Here is a 12,400-nt window from a genome sequence, read left to right as displayed (position 1 = left end):
TATATATAAAAAAAATTAATTAATTAGATTTCAACTGATGGCACGCAATAGAGTAATTAGCAAGTTTAGGGACCATTCTTCCTTGAGACCTTCATTAATAAATACGAAGATCAGATCGTTAATATTAGTAATAATGATAATGTTAATGTGGTAAACTTAAGTAATGTTTTTACTTACGTATCTGTAAGATACGCCCCATTTGATATGGAGGATTCTAAGCTTAGACAAGTGTTAAGTCAATATGGAAAAGTTCACTTAATTAGAAACAATACTTACTCGTATGGAAAAGCATCTGGTATGCTGAACGGTGTACGCACAGCAAAAATGGAACTTAAGAGAAATATTCCATCTTCCATTAAAATTTGTGGCCATAATGTCAACTTAAATGGACAGCATAACAAGTGTAAAGAAAACACATATGGCAACAGAATGCAACTTGGATAATGAACCAAGGTTGAATATTTTGAACCTGTCGGATTTCCCATCAATGAATAGCCTAATCAGGTTGTAGAAACTCATTGTTCTCAAAATAATGAAGAACTGAATCAGGATGCCCATGCAGACAACCTATGAGATGTAGAAAAGAAGAAAGCAGAAATTGTTAATGTAGAAAAGGAGAAAGCAGAAATTGTTCAAGGAAACGAAATGCCGGACATGAAAACGGAAATACTGTAGAAAGTGCTCAAGACGATGAAAACTGGCATTTGAAAAGTCAGGAAGACCTACTGTAGGTAGAACAGTAGAAGAAGAATGCGTAACAAATGCTGAAGCTAATAGTAGCCTACATCAGAAGAGAATGATTCATTAGAGAAGCAAACTATAAACGATGAGACCATGAACGAAATCGACTTGGGTTCTTTCTCGGTATTTGAAGAACAAGTACAACAAGTTGTCGAGTCGAAAGTGCGCCTAAAGATCTGTCGGGAAACATGGATGAAATTGTCTCGGCTCCTATAGGGACTTCTCCGGTAAAATTCAGAGGACCACCTGATAACAACGGTACTGACGATGAGATTTGGATTCCCTTTACTTTGGAATCTACAGTATACCTGATAATTGGAATACAGAAGACAATGCCAACGATAGTGGAGACGATAACGGCATGGATGTTGTGGTTATAACCACGGTTGCATCGGTTTACAGGGAAAATGAAGATGACGAAGAAAATATGGAGGTAAATGACGCATCTTCGTGTGAAGAACGCTGCTTTTCCTCTCCAAAGAAGAAGGAAGATGGCGTAGATAAAGGAATAAAGGCATCAAAGAATAGTGGCCCTCATAAATGGAACTTGAATTTGGAAAGTGTTGGTAAAATGACTTTTACAAAAGAAATAGTGCAGCATGAAAAACGGAAAGATTTGAAAAATGGTAGAAAAACTGATGCAGTTAAGAAAAAGAAAATGTGATAAGTTCATTTTTAAATATATATTTGTAATAATGACACTTTGTGTCACTACTTTAAATATTAATGGGTTAAACGATATGAATAAACAAATGAAGGTAGTTAATTTAATGTTGTATTATAAAATTGATATTTTACTGATCCCAGAACATAATGTTAAAGATATTTCCTCTTTGCAGTATCTGGATAGATACTCTGAAATTGTATTAAACGCAACAGATAATATCAAAGGTGGAACACTTACATGTATTGATAGGAAAAGTAATATTAAGTTATTAACTAAAGAAATGGATAATGAGGGAAGAATAATTGGAACTAGAATATCTTATAGTAACTGTGTTATTCCTATCTTAAATATCTATGCACCATCAGGCACAATAAAGCGAGTGAAAGGGAGGACCTTTTCAATAATAAGATTCTCTTCTACTTACGACATAATTGTGAAAACATTATCATGGTGGGGGGGGGACTTCAATTGTATTACTTGTCTCAGAGATTTTAGTAATGCTAATAGTAATCTAATGTCAAAAGCATTGAGTAATGTAGTTAAGATGCCTGAATACATTTATGTCCGTGAAAATTATGGTTCAAGAATAGACAGGATTTATACTAAAAAAATATTTAATCACATTAGTTTTGCAGAAACCCTTCCCATCAGTTTTTCAGACCACAGTTTGGTGATCTTGAGATTTAAACTTAATTTGTACAAAAGAGGTGAAGAATTTTGGAAGCTTAATACAAAAATTTTGATTTCAGAGGAAATGGAAGGTAGCTTCACTCAATTCTGGCAAAATATTAGATCTCAGAAAAATAAGCATACCAGTATCCTTGGCTGGTGGGAATGGGTGAAACTTCAATGTAAACTATTTTTTATTAATCTGTAAAAAAATTTGTCACGAGAAAAATATGGTTTGTTAAATCTGTTTCAGACTAGGTTACGTAATATTTATGAGATTAGTTATAAGACAGAGGTAGATTATGACAAAATAAGGCTTTTGAAAAACAGAATATGTGATATTCAAAATGAGATTTTAGAAGGCGTGAAGATGAGAGTGAAATTGGATGACATAACCAAAGGAGAAAAAATATCTGTGTGTTTGCTTGGAAAGGAAAAGAAAAGAAACACATCATTAATTGAAAGTATGAAACGAAAAGATTTATCAGTGATAGACAATACGGAAGGAATTTCTCACTATGTAAAAAAACACTTTGAAAATATTTTCAGCGCCGTAGATGTTGATGAAAATTACCAAGAATATTTTCTAGAAAAATGTGGGTTGGTTTTAAATGAGGAAGATAAAGAACTGCTTACTTGTGATATCCGGGGAATGAAGTTTGGGATGCCATTAATTAAGAGCATGAGTAGTAACAATAAATCTGGTTCTGATGGACTGACTCCCAATAGAGTTTTATAAGGTGTGGAAAATGACCAAGCTAGACTTTGTGGAAATGATAAGATACATATGTACTGCCAAAAAATTGTGTGACAGCCAATTATTTGGTATAATAAAACTAATTGCAAAATCAGGAGACTTAGGACTTATAGAAAATTGGAGAAGATTTCGCTTTTGAACTCAGATTTTAAGATTTTTGCCAAAGTCTTAACAAACAGATTAAAATGTGTTATGCAGAAAATAATTTCTAAAGAACAGTATTGTGGAGTTAAAGAAAATCCATTATCAGTTGTAATAACACAATAAGAGATATTTTGTTCTATGTTAATGAAAATGACCAGGAATTAGCTGTTGTTAATATTGATTAGGTCAAGGCCTTTGATAGGGTCAATGTAGAATTTATTTTTAAAGTTATAAAAAAAATTGGGATTTCCTGATGAATTTACTGTTATGATAAAAATGTTGTATAAAGACTGTAAAAGCTGTGTTCACGTAAATGGATTTCCTAGTTCTTCATTTCTCGTAAAAAGATCTATAAGGCAGGGATGCCCTCTATCAGTGTTGTCGTATGTTATTTTCCAGGAACCTTTGTATAAAGTTATTAAATCCAATAATATGATAGTAGGACCTAGTCTTCCTAATAAAATAAATATCACTATTCAAGGTTATGCGGATGATTCATCAGCATTATTGTCATCTGATGAATCAATATGTGACTGCTATAAAGAAATTCAGAGATTTGAACAAGCGAATGGTGCAAACTAAATAAAGATAAAGCTAGTATAATGGGCACTGGTAAATGGAAAAACGGGAAAACATGGCCGTTAGATTGGATAAAGTCTGTTGATTGTACAAAAATTTTAGGAATAGATTATTATAATGATTATGTGAATAGCCTACACGTGAAGAAAATTGGTGTGCAGTTACAAAGAAAATTGAAACTTCAGTCAATATTTTAAGCCAAAGGAAATTGTCGCTGTTCCAAAAAGCTATTATCATTAATTCATTGATATTAAGTAAAGTCTCTCATACGGTGCCACCAGTGAAAAAATTTCATGTCATGGGGACTGAAAAATAATGGAAAATTAAAGGGAGATGAACTAGGCCTAACAATGCCTTCATCTTCCCACCTATTTACTTCTTGTTCTACCTGTTCTCTAATCTTAAAAGGAATCCTATATGAAGGAACAAAAATATGCTTAGTCTTGTCCTCCAACTGAATCTTGTGTTCTAACACATTCGTTACTCCTAACTTGTCTCCTTGTAGTGCGACTATGTCCGCAAACTCGGCTAAAACATCTTCTACACCCTCAGCATATTCCTTGTAATCAGCATTTGCTAACTGGTCTCTAAACACTCTCTTCTAGCTTGTAAATCTGCTTCTGAGAAAGAACAAAAATCCCCGACAATGTTCACTGAATTATCTTCATCGACCCAGTCAACGAAGTCGATTGCATAAGTACCCTTTTGATAATTACGAACTGTATCGTTACAGTTTAGCAACTCCCCCCAAGTTATCCCTGAACTCGTTACATCATTTACAGAACTCGTACACAAAACTCCTTTCAACTTCTCGCTACCCTCATCTACGCGCATCTGACTGGACTTACGCACCCCTTTCACTCGCACTTTCACCATCGCAACCATACCCGGACCAAGTACCACACTATCAGTCAAAACTCCCTTATAGCACTTCTCATCTCCCGACACATGTTCATCATTCAGCCCCGGACCTTCATGTACTCGCGAGACGTTCTCACTTACTACACCCACATCTGCCCCCTCATACGGTACAAACACACCAGGCATCCCACAGTTATACCGGAAGCTCCTGTATGAACCGATATCTTTCGTCTCCGACATGCCGGATGTCCCAGCAACAATGCATTTCCCAAAGCACATCCCCTTATAAACAGGAATGGTTCCATCAAAGATCTACTCCCAATGGACAAATCTATGTCCAAACAACCCAAAATTCTTAATTTATTTGCCTGAACGTCGCATACAGCTTCTTGCGCAGGTCTCAAAGATCGATCGGGAAACATTGATCTGAACAATTCTTCGTTCATCAGGTTAATGGACGCACCTGTATCAAGGAAGACCCTTACATTTACTCCCTGTACATCCCCAATTACAACAGGCTTCGACCCTGCGGGTTCTCCTAAAAGTCCAATATCCCAAGAGACACCCATCCAGTTTTCCTGTACACATGACCGGTCTTTCGACAATGTCTGCCGATTACTAGATTCCCTTGAACAATTCACGTGAGGTACTTCCTTATCTGGGCTACCAAAATTCTGGAATGCGGGTCTGTTACACTGTCTCCGAGACGGGCAAGACCACCAAGGACGATCGTTACTATTACGACTGCCACAATACCTAACACGGCAAAATCTCTTAATGTGACCCTGCAAATTACAGTTAAAGCAACGACCCCGTGGGATCCAAGAACTCAAGCCACCCATCAGTCTTGGGCTATTATGACTTGCGAACAAATTCTTATGACCGCGGACTGGATTTTCGCGTCCTACACAACCACAGGCTGCTCTAAGGAGTTTCTGATCACTACTACCTCTCCTCATATTTGTACTTAAATTCACAAATGCAAAAATTCCCAAGGTCCCGTAAAAGTATGCCCTTTGTCAAAACAAAACAAACCGCAGGCAAAACAATTTCCCTTAACAGAAATTCCCGTACAACACAAAAATTACAAAGTTAAATCCCTTTACTCTACAATTAATCCCCGAAACTCAAAAGAAAGGTACTTAACCCGGAGCCATCATTAAATCCCAGCTTAATTAAAATTACAATCAAATTCAAATTTCCCGAAGCGAACACGAGTTTACAAAACCCACCATAAAATACAAAAATCAATTAATTAAACCCTTAATTAAATTCAAAATTACGTAAATCCAAAGACTTCATTTACTATTAAGTAATCCCTTAAATAAATTCCCAGTGAATTAAACCCATCATCAAACTACATTCCAAAGATTAAATTCACAATTAGCGAACCCTTACAGTTAAATCCCCAAATCAAATGGAAAGAAAAAAGAGAAAAAAAAACAAGTGCTGCTTACGTACACAGCTGATTACTCTTTAGTCAGTCAAAAAGGGGTCAAGTTCACTTCTTCCAAGGCCAAGCTATAAAAGGCCATAAAAAAAACACACACGGGAAAGCGCCTCTCAGGCACACACACACACACACAGAGAGAGAGAGAGAGAGAGAGAGAGAGAGAGAGAGAGAGAGAGAGAGAGATCGTCTCCCACCCTCTACAAGCAGCAACACCCCCTCCTTACTACCCCCTCAATCCTCATCGAAGGCCTGATGACGCCTACAGAAAAAATGCTTAACACCATATCTCGAGGCTCGCTCTGTCTCCAAAGGCAAAAACTGCTGGGTGCACACTTCCTTTGTCCAAATAGAAAATGTCATTCAAGCAAAAGCAAGTGCTCTGCATACATACATACATACATACACATTCCACCCACACGCACGTACGTGTGTGATTACAAAAACCAAGAAGTGCATACACACCTGCGCGAAAACATTTTGCACCCCGCAACTCATAAATATCAAACAGAATACTACTCAATTATCAAAGTTCCCAGAAACAATACAACAACAAAATATCACCCTTAAATAATACACGCCGATGAGTACAGCAGATTGCTATAAAAAAAAGAAAAAAAAGATGCAATATACATATAACACATTCAGCGCTTCATAGGCGTGGCAAAACAAGCACGACGCTCCGCCCAAACTCGTGACGCAATTACTACGTCACCGTGGGGATGACGTAACACAATCGTTGCAACCGAAACATTAGTTACAACACACCGACAAAAAAAAAAAAAAAAAAAAAAACACACAGTTGTCCCTATCACAACGAAAAGGACAATTTCACATTAACGTAACAACTAAAAAGAAAAATCACAACACTCACATTAGATGTGCGCGAATCTCAATCAAGCGAAGAGAGAGAGATGGACAAAAAATACTTGCACGTCTTCACGTGTTTTAACACACACTAGCGGTCATAATACCGCAATTACTGCTCAATATACCCATCGATATATCACTGTTTTATACCCTACCCAAAGCACTCTTCAAGACTAACTTGCGAGAGACGCTCGCCCCCAGCAACATCTGACGCTGCTGACTCCCACAAAATCCTATCCTGAGATGCCAACACTAAATTATGTCTCTTCGGAAGTATATACGTGCCTAATTAATCAATTATCTAACTATCTAACACCTTCTAACTGCCCTAACTACCTTATACGCTGCCACCAAAAATCTGTAAAGGCCAATTTTGAAGCCTATACTTTATTTAAGTCTCTGTTTTATGAACAGAGCTTGGTATCTCGCTTTTCCCGAGATTTTGAGTGTTAGTATGTAGCGTGAGCCAACATCATAAGTTATACCTTTCCCTAACTAAATTCTAAGGACTACTGGAATGAGATACTAAGTACAAAACTAAACCTTTATTGACAAAGAAAACAACGAAAATATCTTCTTAAAAATTACGAAGAATGATATCCAATGATTCATCATAACTTCAAAAGTTCTTCCAAGGAAACAAGGTCTAAAATCATAAACACCCAATTACTTAAGGGAATACAGAAAATAACTCATCTGTCAAATCATAAACAGGTCAATTAATAAAATCAGGTCATCTCAAAATGTCATACCACTCCCTTCCTTGAAGAGGAACGTGAAGGAAGGAGAGAGGAATGGAATACCTGTGAAAGAACAAACGTCACATTAAAAACCAGAAAATGTAAACATTGCAGAAACACAAATTTTCACTGCCACAGGGGTAACGTTTGTGTTCATAGTTCTGAAAGTAAAGTCTAAAATGTTTATGAGTTCTACTCACTTCCCAAAATCCTCAGGGACAGTCTCCATGTGAAATTACACACTTCACATGCTCAATTACACAAATAACGGATCGCAATGCCCAATCATTCAACGATCCCTCCCATTATATTCATTATGCAATGCACAAATGAATATACTCTCATGACATCATCAAGTTCAATGTTCGACAAAGACACGCCCTCTGTATTTCAAGGCGTCATGAGATACACATACACACACGTACATTACTGCAGAAGAAATTCTTCAAAACCGGATTTTGTAACCGGTTCACCTGATAGAACGTTTGAGCTGAAACAGCATTTTCTGTGCCCGTGTCCTGTCACTAAGGCGGTCTGCGACTTCCTGTGGTATATCAGCATTGTCCACAAATCTTGTCCTATCTGTGTATAGTCAAAATGGACCCTTGCCAAATAGCTGACCCAACTTTTCAAAGGTCATCTTCTGAGCAATTACTATTATATATATATATATATATATATATGTATATATATATATATATAATATATATATGTATATATAAATATATATATATATTTATATTTATGCATATATTTTTCGCCATTGGCGATCAAATTGATCACCCTGGGGCATCTTCGCCAACAAAGCGTCACTGAAATGGGGTTTAGTTTTACCAGGAATGGGCTTTCCCATTCTCTGCTCTGTTAGCTAGCCAAGAGACTATGGCGTCTCTGCTTTTACCGGAAACAGATGATTTCTTTGCAGAGTCCCGAAACCATTTATTTCGCTGCTGACTGTAGGAAACACCCCGTTGCTGAAGGTGTTCCTCGATGTCTAAGTTCCTGCCACACTACAGCCCTCAGAAGGTGGGAAAACCAATTTCGCATGTGTGGTAGGCATTGCACTTACGGGATTTTAGGCCACGCCAGAGGTTGCCACTGAGGAATATGTGAAATAGGTATCACTGCTTCCCCACGTCGAGGTGTCCAATGGCAAGAGGAGATTTCCGGCTCGAAGCTCTTCCTTCTCGTGTCTACTACGTCTGCGTTGACCTGGTTTCCTCGTTCTCTGGAAATTCATCATCTGTCTTCGGAAACAAGCAGAGTCCGCTTCATATCGATAAACTGTCTCTGATTTATCCCAAGTTTTGGAATCGGACACAAGTGACTTGTCTGGATTCTGGAGACATTTTCGTTTCTCACTGAACTGCTCAAGTCTTGAAGAATTTTGGGATTCCATTGGGATAAAGTGACTTCCAGCAGATGGTGATGATTTTAATAATTCTTCATCTCTTTTTCAACTAACATTTGCATGTATGTATAATTGTAAGTAAATAAACCTTTTATACATACATATATACATACATACATACATACATACATATCTATCTTTCTTTCTATATCTATATACATATATATATACATATATATATATATATATATATATATATATATATATATATATATATATATATATATATATATATATATATATATATATATATATATATATATATATATATATATATATATATATATATATATATATATATATATATATATATATATACATATATATATATATATATATATATATATATATATATATATATATATATATATATATATATATATATATATATATATATATATATATATATATATATGTACATGTTTATACTATTTGTGTGTGTAAACAAGTATATATATGTCACGTATATATATGATATATATATATATATATATATATATGGTTTATATATATATATATCCATATATATATATATATATATATATATATATATATGTCACAGTTTTTTTATGTTTTGATGTTTTTACGTTATGAATTGCTGCCAAGTTTTTTTATGTTTTGATGTTTTCGTTGGTTGCCGTATTTCTTGCTTCAGTCGGGTCTGGTAGGGCAGCGAGAGAAAGTAGCGGCAATGGCAGCAGCAGCAGGCAGTTTTTGGAGTCGACGTTGGTCGAGTTTTTGAGCAGCAAATTGGAGCACGCCTAAAGTGGAGCACGACGTAGAGGTGGAGTGTGACCATGAGTAGTCGTGTAACCACGAGCTGCTCATCTTTGATGACAGCGTGAGGCTGTCCTGACGTCTCCATCGGGGTTTTCTGGTTGGTGGGTTTTGTCCCTGTTGCACAGCTGAGGGCTGTCTTGGTGCCCTGATGGAGGACGGAACTATGTTTGTTTTTTTTCTGCCTGCTGTTGTTTATTTTTGCCTTTTTTTCTTACAGCTACTTTTTGTTTATATATATATATATATATATATATATATATATATTCCAGTATATATATATATATATAAATATATATATATTATATTTATATATATACATATATGTAGGCTATATGTGTTGTATACAGATGTCTACACACAAACACAGTATAAGTGATCAGGAGTTAAACGCGCATTATCATGGCGTCTATAGCCGCAACATTTGCCCTAAGTATTGCAACCTGCAGTTATCTTGCTCGTCAGTCAACTATCTCGAATGGAAGAAAATTTTCCGGCAGTTAGGGAACGTTGAGCGTCAGTTTTAAAACCAGTAAATTTCTACTTAAATTTTCAGACATATATTTACAAAGCAAATATTTATTTCATTTACACTCGCTACATGTGTTTAACATTTGCACAAGCTCTAGTTTATTTGTTCACAAGTGCCTTCTGTTCCTCTGTGGGTATGCGTCAGTACCTTTTTATTTTATTTTACAGAATGACTTTTTATCGCTCTTGTCTTTCTGGCTAATTCTAGTGGAGCAGGAACTGTAAACAGTTTTAAATCATCCATGGACTGATACATGGATACCTCAAGTGTTATAGAAATCTCACTAAAGCCATTAGTCATGATTTCAGTATACCCTGGAATCTCGCTAAGGTCATTAATCATGATTCCAGTCTATACTGGAATCTTGCCAAAGTCTTTACGCATGATTCCAGTCTATCCAGAAATCTCGATAAGGTCATTAATCATGATTCCGGTCTATTTTGGAATCTTGCTAAAATTTTTGCTCATGATTCCAGTCTATCCAGGAATCTTGCTAAAGTCATTAGTCCTGATTCCAGCCTCTCCTGGAATCGCGCAAATGCCATTAGCTATGATTAGAGTCTGTCCTGGAATTTATAAAGTCATTGGTCATGATTGCAATCTATTCTGGAATCTCGCCAAAGTCATTAGTCATGATTCCAGCCTATCCAGGAATCTCGCAAATGTCATTAGCCATGATTAGAATCCATCCTGAAACACTGCCCACCTAAGGTCGCGTATTGCCCCGAATTGTCTTTCCGGGCGCAACATGGCAACTGCGTAATGTTATCAAGGTATCATTTACTTGGGGCCACTCAGAAGACGCAGCAGCCGAGTAATGTTGTCAACCTGTCGCCTTCTCACAACGACACGCCCAGGCAATACCTTTTCGGAAACATTTACTTTCGCGATGCGACTCATATAAAAGTATTTGGGGGAAGGGACAGGGAGAACGTAAAAGGAGAAAGGAAGGAGGAAGCGCCTGCGTAAATTGCATTCGTTTTTGTTTAGGTTTTCTCCACCACAATAGAATCTGACTTTTGTCGTTTTCTTCTTTAAGTGACTGCGGCAGCAAGAAGTAATTATCACCTTTAAGCAATCATCTTACAGTTTTGGAGTGAGGTGGGGGTGGGTGGAGGGCGGGGAATGGCAGCAGGCCATCGGCATCATTATCGACGTAATTTTTTTATGTATATAAATAAAAATTATTATTAGACTACTTTATAGTACAAACCATCACATAAAATTACGTTGTGTAAGAATATTTCCTGGTATGTGCATCTCTCTCTCTCTCTCTCTCTCTCTCTCTCTCTCTCTGGTCTAGTAGCGCAGTGCCAGAGCATTCAGTTCACAAACTGAATAACCAGAGTTCGATTCCGCAACTAGACGAGGAAAGTATAAAGGTCGGGGATCATACTCTAAAATCAATATGCCTCTGCTGAACTAAGCAATGAATTATTTATTTAGTTGCTAGTGGACTATTGTGGGTCGCTGTGAGGGTTGAGTATTTACCAGAGGGAGATATGAAACTCTCGTCTCTCTTTCTTCTCTCTCATTAAAACTAAAGGGCTCTCTCTCTCTCTCTCTCTCTCTCTCTAAAATTTAAAAGTGAATCTTTCAATTCAACACAAATTTCACGTATACTTTAGCACTTTTATTTATACTTTAGCACTTTTATTTCACTGGCATTTTACCTTAGGTTATAAAGAGCTACAGCCCTCAAGTCTTGTCAAAAATTCCCCGTCATAAATGAGGTGGGTCTATCCCACTGCTTAGATTAGAGCCCATGTTACTTCTTCCCTAGACCTCCTCCATTCGGCTTTTGTGACGGGTTTGTGTGTGTGTTTCGATAAAATGATTTCCTTATCAGTACTGTCGAATGTTCACAGTAGAATAATGAATAATATCCTTATATTACTTACAAGTCATTGTCCTTTGTGCTAGCTAATTCAATAATGCAAGCTGAGGTGTTACTAGATCGCCCAAGAAACTCAGTTTTTCATAAAGATTTTCAACCCAAAGAGACCAAAACATTTGGCCGGGAGTGCTGTACCCCCAGAGATGTCCCACTCAGCAATAATTATCCGTATACCACTTTCCATCATGAAAAGCAACTTAACGGAACTACACACTTGTAGGATAACCATAAGGCAACCTGATACCCAACGGTACCTAAAATCTCATTTCATTCCAATATTTACTATCAATATTGAATCCATTAAA

The sequence above is a fragment of the Macrobrachium rosenbergii genome, chromosome 31 (genome assembly GCF_040412425.1).
Source record: "Macrobrachium rosenbergii isolate ZJJX-2024 chromosome 31, ASM4041242v1, whole genome shotgun sequence".
Classification (NCBI taxonomy): domain Eukaryota; kingdom Metazoa; phylum Arthropoda; class Malacostraca; order Decapoda; family Palaemonidae; genus Macrobrachium; species Macrobrachium rosenbergii.
Note: the sequence above shows the minus strand (reverse complement) of the source record.